Source organism: Macrobrachium rosenbergii, chromosome 53 (genome assembly GCF_040412425.1).
Source record: "Macrobrachium rosenbergii isolate ZJJX-2024 chromosome 53, ASM4041242v1, whole genome shotgun sequence".
Classification (NCBI taxonomy): domain Eukaryota; kingdom Metazoa; phylum Arthropoda; class Malacostraca; order Decapoda; family Palaemonidae; genus Macrobrachium; species Macrobrachium rosenbergii.
Genome location: NC_089793.1, coordinates 43684452 through 43693486, shown reverse-complemented (window position 1 = coordinate 43693486; position 9035 = coordinate 43684452).

Genomic DNA, 9035 nt, shown 5'->3' with positions numbered 1-9035 from the left:
GCATCTCTACATTCCTTCTAGGACAGGGAATCACTAGTTGACACCGATAATGTAGTATATTCCCAACGTTTATCTTATTTATTATCAGGAGTTGTGTGCAAATAAAAAATACTTATAAACAGTATAAAAGACTTTACAGGTAGAAGTTCCAGACCTGTAGTATTAAAGTTTTCTGGCAATGAAATAAGGGAAAGTCCAGAGGTAACCAAATGTCGGGGAGGCGGCGAGGTGTCAGTCAAGAAACAAGGATACTGAGGTAGTACAGTATGGCAATTGAAGGAAGAGGGAATCACTTATTAGAGTATCGTTGGAATAAGTCACATTTCCCTAATTGCCTGAACTACATTCAGATGAGAAAATCTATTTCATTATTCGGTGTCATTTACTTTGCAGAAAGTCAATATACACATTCTACCGAAACTACACTGTATTGCACTGCTCTGCACCAGACGTCTTCTACTTTCTTAATGCAAAGTTCTATATCTACCCTTCACATTTTCTATGGCTATTGATGCACAGTTCAGTTACAAAATCAAAAAAAAAAATTGATGTTATATTATTGGTGATCTAAAATTTATACATGAGTTTTCATTTATACAGTTTTTGTGTAGCCATTTGGTCTGGAGTGTGTAGCAAATAATTATTATTTTTTTTTTACACTGTTAAGAGAGCTTTAAAAACAGCCATTTTAATACAACATTATATCCTCTTTAAAATAAGTTACCAGTCTCCCTGTGAAATATATGGTTATCCCATAATAAGATGTACAAATTATTTTTATCTGTGGTATAACTGTGTACGCTTTGGAAATCTGAAATTTTGCAAGCAATGGTTTCTTTGCGACCATATCGCTAAATTTCTTCAAGATGCCTTGCTAATAAAGTGCACTTCTTTGAACTTTATAGGAATTTATTGTTATTTTCATCCTTATCTTCTGGAAAGGCTGAGTAACAAAATGAGGACTGGTGACTGTATAGATGGTAACACATCTAGATTTTTGATACAGCAGGACCTCAGACTTCTAATCCATGCTTTCTGCTCAATATCTCTAGGTCAACAGCAGGAATCATGTGACTATACTGTGTTTAATCATCCATGACAAAAGATTAAGAGTGGGATACTTTGGCCTCATGGAGACCAGAGGTCTTATATATATATATATATATATATATATATATATATAGGATATATATATATATATATAGGCATATATATATATATATATATATATATATATATATATATATGATATATATATATATATATATATATATATATATATATATATATATATATATATATATATATATACATATATATATACATATATATACACACACACACGCATACACATATAAGAATGGGGTTCAGTAGCAACAAATGCTGTAAAAGAAAATATCTGCACTGGGTTTATCTAATTTCCAACAGTTAAAGTATGAATGGAGCCTCTCCTTCAGTGTGATACTGTTGAAATATATATATATATATATATATATATATATATATATATATATATATATATATATATATATATATATATATATATATATATATATATATATATATATATATATATATATATATATATATATATATATATATATATATATATATATATATATATATATATATATATATATATATATTATATATATATATATATATATATATATATATATTGTAAAGATTAGCTAAAACACGCTATGAAAGCGCTGCAGTTCTGCTTTGCTCAGCCGAGAGATAGGCCCTGTGTATTTTGAACCCTGAGGGTAGGAATTTGTTCAAGAAGCCTCAACCAGTGGAAGTCAGGGTTATAAGAGACGCTCAAAAGATTTAATTTCCGCCGGCAGTAAAACTGGCTTGCCGTTCTCTTTGGTACAGGAGAGTGACCCGGCAGGACATCAGCCGCTTTCTTTGATACAGAAGATTGACCTGGTCGCGTATTTACAATCTGTGGCGGCCAACAGCCGGAGCATAACAGCCAGTAGTTTGTCACAACCAGATCAATGAGCCAATCAGATTCGGTTATGACGTCATCGACCGATATCGTAATTAGCTTGTATTTTGCCGTATATTAGACAACTCGTGTGAGCAGCAATAACCCATATGAGAAATATTGTCTTAAAATTAACTCACTGGTGTATTTTTATGCATTAAAGAGCCCAATAATAAATAAAAATATGTACGCACAGGAGGACGTCATTGTCTTCTCTTTTAAAACTAAATAGAAGAGTCCTCATTCCTCCTTTGTGAAAGCAATATTGACATTTTTTCCGCCACGTTGTTTCAAGTATGCATGCTTATGTCGTCAATATAATAAAATCTTCTGTTCATGTAACTATATTAGTTAAAAGCTTCATTCTGAATAAACAATAATAATTATTACACAGGCATTCTGAAGTTGGTTCGAACACGTTTTCCTTAAAGGCTAGCTTAAGAAAACGGACACATTAGCAGTAACTGAGTTAAAAATATACATCACACTGATAGGCCCTTTTTTTTAGAATCCATAATGTTAATTGTCAGTTGCCGCAGATGTTTATTATAATGATGTAACTTGGTTATAAATAGTGTGCAATATAAAAACTTCGTGATGTTGTTTCGTAAGCTGTGAACAGAATAATGGGCTACTTTCCACCTGTATACAGTATTCTAAGTGAAATGTGAATTTCCTAGCAGTTTAGACATTTTTATGTTAAAAATGAAGAAGTCGATATGTTGTTAATATTTTAAGGCTTTGTTACAATTTTCCATCTTTGCTGTTAAGGTTTTCAATTGCATCTCATCTGTTGTTTACATTTTTGATCGACGATGACGTCACTGTTCACTCCATATCTTAATTTAATTTAACACAGTTTAGTCTCTTTTATGGACACAAATACATAAGAGGGTTAATATTTGAACAATATTTCTATATGGGTTATTGCTGCTCACACACATTTGTCTAATATACGATAAAATATAGCTATGATATGCTATTTGCATATAGACTGATGACGTCATTGCTCGAATCTGATTGGCTACGTGATCTGGCTGGTGATTGGCTACTGACTGGTATGTCAATGACTGTGTATACAGATTTCAAATACGCGACCTGGTCAGACATCGCGCCTTCTCCACACCCCTGTCCAGAAGCAACAAAAGGTCAGGGCGTGAGAAGCTCGGCTCGCACACAGTCGCCAGCTTAAGCCAAGAGGTCACCAGTGCAGACCTCGCCCCGCCCTTCTTTCCTCGTCGCCACGTGGAAGTTAACCGCCCTTTGCCTACCCCACCACGTGGTCATCAAAGATTGCATGGGATTGCAAGTCCCAAAGCAAGCGTGAAACTCAACTGGCGGCTCATCATCATAGGGGCGCCATTTTCCGCCCCAACTTACCACTTGAGCAGTTCCTTGGTGAGGGGTTCTTGTCGACGCACACACGCGATCCTGGCAGAAGACACCGCTGACACCGACGTCAGCCTTACGCCTCTACAATGTGAAGGACGATCGATAGCAGAATTCTCCTGGTCCGTGTTCCTGGCATTCTCGCTTACCCCCTCCCTGCTTCGGGAGGACTTCTGCAGCAGCAATTTAACGTGTTTCAGTTCATTTTCCTTTGATCTTGTGTGTTATGAGAATATACCTATTCTTTATCCACGTGTTTCACGCACTTCCCTTTGAGAAAGAGCCCTCCGCTCCTTGTACCACTCCTTTAGTTTGTGTTTTTATATGTCCTGGTTATCTTGCAAGGCCATTTTAGAGTAAAGTAATAAATGGAGTCATAAGAACCACCTAAACCAGAAACATAAAATATATGTGTGTGTGTGTGCGTGTGTGTATGTATGTATGTATTACAGCAGTATCACCTACTGAAGTAACACTGTCATACTTTTAATCAGTTGGAAATTTGATAAACCCTGTGTGATATCTCTTTTACAGCATTTGTTGAGGCTGTTGTAAAAATTGCCTTTTTGAGGTGGATTCCTTTGATAACCTTCCAAAAAGAAAATGACGCTAAGACTACAGTGTTGTGGTGCCCAACGCTTGTCACTTTGCCATTTCCAGTATTGTGTTTAAGAATGTGTGTTCGTAATTACGTGTCCTGTTTAGGCAATGACATCGTCTAAAATTGTGTTGTCACACGCCACCATTTGATTCACTACGTTTAACAGATATGTAGAGGTTCCAGAATATTGCGCTTTTAGTTTATTTTTGATAACGAACTTAAGAATTAGCTTGAAGTTTTTTATGCTGATTTGAAATTTGTAAGTCAGGTCTGTGCTTTTAGTTTATTTTTGATAACAAACTTAAGAATTAGCTTCAAGTTTTTTGTGTTGATTTGAAGTTTGTAAGTCAGGTCTGTGTTCACAGTGATTGTGTACTGCCCTGTTTCCACAATAAAACTCGAATGCAGAAGGGAAGGAGCAGCTTTGGCCTATTTTCTGTGCAGTTGGTCAGTTATTTGGTGTCGTGTTGTGTGTGTGTGTGTGTGTGTGTGTATATGCTTTAGAAAGGGCTATTACTCTTATTCTTTGAACCTTGTAATTTTGGTTAGTTTGAGTGCCTTTCAGTTGTAACCCCGTTTCATTCATTTCATATATTTGCTCATGTTTGATATGTTTAACTTTAGCTATTAAATTAATTTTTAAGGTTAAATTCAGCACGTGTTTTTCAGTGTCCTTCCATCTTATTTCATTTTTCCCGTGATCATAATTTAGGCTGACTGTAGAATATAATTTGATCAGGTAAACTGGAGTATTGAGTCCAAGGTCTGCAATCAACCCATGATTACTACTGTAGTAAGATGTATATATATATATGAAAATAAGAAGGCCCATAAAACACTATTTAAACGTTGAAACTATATTTCTGGCACTTGTTTCTGTGCCCCTGTTCACTGGTAGAATATGGACAGGTGAAAGTTACAATGGTATATATACAAAACATGAAGGTGTAATCAGACTCCGATGTTAAGGAGGTGGTTTAAGAAGGGAGGAGATTGACCAAATTTAGTGGTCTCATTAGCTCCTGTTTGGCGATGGATCTGGCGGTCGCGTTTCTTGAGTCATCTTCAAAAGGGGGTCCGAGGATTAAGGTGTCAATGGCGTCCGATTTCCAATGTCCTCCTGACAGGTCTATATTGTTGGTTTGATTGATGATAGCAGATTCCAGCATCTTTCTTTGTACGGACAGCTACTCTTGAAAACCAACTCCGCCCCACCCAGCAATGACATGCCCTGTATTTCTAATATGCAGGAAAATTCCGAACTCTCCGGCGTAACGCACTGATCTTTTGTGCTCTGTTGCCCTTTGCGAGCGACGCCTGTCTCTGGGGCTTTACATAGATGCTTACCACATGATAATTACTACACGGTATCTTGTAAACTCCGGCTTCTTCCCTTTGTTATTTAAGTATACGCGTAACGAGCGGCACTTCATGGATTTGGGATAATGGAAAATGAAAGCGCGATTTATTAGAATCCGAGTTGCTCGGTGGCTTTTGGATGTTTTCATCGTATGGAAGCTTTATTTTGTTGTTGAAACTATTTGTCTGTTGTGAGTGGGACCTCTGTAGTATATTTTATTTGCTTTTATTAATAGCCCTCTTCGATAATGTGTAGGATAGAGCAGTTGCTAGTGTTGGTGATCGTGGTTAAATTCTTTGATCCAGGTACTCATTTGAACATATCCTAAGTCCCCTTCTGAGGAATAGGTTGCACTTACCAAGGATTTTTACGGAGACGCGTAGCTTAAGAATGAATGTAGGAGACAGCGAAGGTGGGTTTTCTATATACTGTAAATGCATACCTGTTCTGTTTTCTTATGATCAGTACATCTAGGAACGGCAGTTTTCCGTCCTTTTCCCATTCTGTTTTAAATGTTATGGTCGGAACTAGCGAATTTAGCCTATTAAAAAATTCATTAAAGTCCACCCAGCTATTGTCCCAGAAAGTAAAGATATTTATCTACGTATCTAAGCCAGATCATATTATGGGGTTTGATAGACGACAAAAGTTCTGTTTCGAAATATTCATGTACAAGTTTCATAGAAGGGGTGATAGGGACTTCCCATGCTACAGCCAAATTTTTGTTTGTAAAATTACCATTGGAAAGAAACACGGTTAGTTACACAGAGGTTGATATGTTTAAAGTTTTATCTATGCCAAGAGTGAAAATGGTCTCATATGGTTGTAACTTCCTCTTAAGAAAAACAACACGTCGGCAATCGGACTTTAGTAAATAATGAATCGACGTCTAGACTGAGCAGTTTGATGTTGTTTGAGGGGATGTTTAAACTATTAAATTTGTATGAAATCTTCTGCATGTTTGACGTGGGAGGATGAGAAGGTTCCTAGAAAGGGTGATAACAAGTCTGCGAGCCATTTTGATAATTTGTACATGAAAGAGCCCCTGCTAGATATTATGGGGCGTAAAGGAATCCCATCTTTATGTGTTTTCGGGAGGCCGTAAAAATAGGGGAGAGAGGGGTTGATTACCTTGAATGTCTCTAGTAATTCTATGTCTTTTTATTGCCCCCTATGGTTCTAACTGATTTGTTAAACTGAGCAGCAATATTTGTTGTGGATCGTTAATTTTGTCGTAGGTCTCCGCATCGTTTAAAGTTCTTTGAACTTTATTGATGTATGTCTCTGTCTAACAGAACTATTTTCCTGTCTTTGTCAGATTTGTGATGATGATATCCCCTTTTCTTAAGCTAACTAATGCATTTTGGAATCTTTCAGAGCGAATTTTTGTTGTTATTTTGCTCCAAGACATTTAGCTAAAAATGCCTTGAGACATGCCTCTTCTTATCATAGTTGTTTTTTGCAAAATGTTTATCAAAAGCAACCAGGAAAATTAAGATTACCTCGACCAGGTTTTAGAGCGAATGAAACTCCAAGATTTAGTAAAACGGTCTGTTCTTCTGCAGTGAGGGATGGTTAGAGAGATCTGTTAATACTATTGGGAAGGCCAAATATTCCATACGCTGTTCCTAATCAGTCTTTTTAATTTGTAGCACAAATTTCGAGGGACTCACTGTTTTCAATAGCACCTGATAGCACAAAATATGAAAAGATATCTGTACATACCATCATCCCGCACATGAGGCGAAGTGGACGGCTAGCTCACTTATTTTTCTTCTAATCACATAGATGTCTTGGTGTGTGGCTTGTATTCTGTCTTGGAGGAATGTGCGATGGAGTCCGGAATGGGTCTGACGATGTCCAACGCTGAAACCGCATTTTGGGAGAAACTGTTCCTGTAGGCATTCTTGCAGAAAATTTCTCTGATTCTTTCCTCTGTGTAACTCCATGTATTAGCTGCCTGGTGATCGCCTGAAGATGTGCTTGACAGCTGGTTGAAGCCGAAAACTGGCGTAAACTGTGATGTTCCATAATGGGCAAAATGAATGTCTTTTCCTGTAATACTGCGTAATATGAAAAATAAGAAGGCCCATAAAACACTATTTAAAACGTTGTTCATATTTCGGGCACTTGCTCTTGTGCCCTGTTCACTGGTAGAATATGGACAGGTGGAAAGTTACAATGGTATATATACAAAACATGAAGGTGTGGCCTTAGGTCAAGGTGTCAAAGAAACGAGCAGGTAAAAGTTACTGCTACTTTATTACAGATCCAGGCAGTTTATATTGTACGACTGACGCCGGGTCGCGCAGAGACAATGGGATTGATCAGACCCGAGGTCGAAACAATAAACAATAATATGCAGTGAACGAGTACAAATTACAATACAAAACATACAGAGTTACAATATGATACAGTCTTGATGCCTGTGAATGAAGAAACATGTGATACACAATGTGTGGCATTCGTATAAATACCATAAAGTAAAATGATTAAAATGCGTGACCTGGCACGTTTTAGGCGTGACTAATTGAGCTTGAAGAAAATGGGAAGTCACCAAAGAAAACAAGCTCAGCGGAGACTTCACTCAATGGCGCCGAAACACTATCCTGGCGCTCGATGTGGTGATTCTTTACAAATACTCCCCCAAGACGAAGGGACGGCCTGACTAATCCCCGTATCTGCTGGGACGCTGAAATTTGAAGTGGTTTCCACCGCGCAGCCACATCGATGGTTCCTCAGCGTGAAACGGCAGCAGCTTTACGGTGAGGGCGGCCCGCGATTGTGCTGCCCGCCGCCGGTGTTCGGGGCGCTGGTGTGGAGTTGCGGAGGGCCTCGAGCGCGGGGCGGCGCGGCCGTGATGGGAGGCAGGTAAACCTCCGAGTCCGCGGGTCCGCGTTTAACTGCATGAAGGAGGGGATATCCGCGCCCATGCTCGCCCTTTGACCCCTACTGGAGTGGGGTATCACACAGTACGCACTGCGGCGCTCGTGGTTCCGCTTAGTGACGCCAGGCACGCGGACGAGAGTCGCACGCTAAACGCTGGTTACAGCGCCGCGTTTAGGCCGCTTAAGAGCGTTTTGGAGAAATCCTGGCGCCAAGACTGAGTCGCCGGTGAGTCCGCTTAATGGCTCCGGATACTCCGGGGTCACCACTGTAAGGTGTCAAAGAAACGAGCAGGTAAAAGTTGGCCGCTACTTTATTACAGATTCAGGTAGTTATATTGCGACGACTGACGCCGGCCGCGAGAGACAATGGGGATTGACTGTGACCTGAGGTCGAAACAATAAAAAATACATGCAGTGAACGAGTACAAATTACAAATACAAAAACATACAGAGCTACAATATGGATACAGTCTTGATGCCTGTGAATGAAGAAACATGTATTACATAATGTGTGACATCTGTAAATACCATAAAGTAAAAATGATTAAAATGCGTGACCTGGCACGTTTTAGGCGTGACTAATTGAGCTTGAAGAAAATGGGAAGTCACCAAAGAAAACAAGCTCAGCGGAGACTTAATTAATGGCGCCGCCGAAACACTATCCTGGCGCCGATGTGGTGACTTTACAAGGCCTCCGATGTTAAGGAGGTGGCGTTTCTTAAGAAGGAGGAGATTGACCAAATTCCCTAGTGGTTTTTGGCCTCATTAGCTCCCGTTTGGCGATGGATCTGGCGGTCGCGT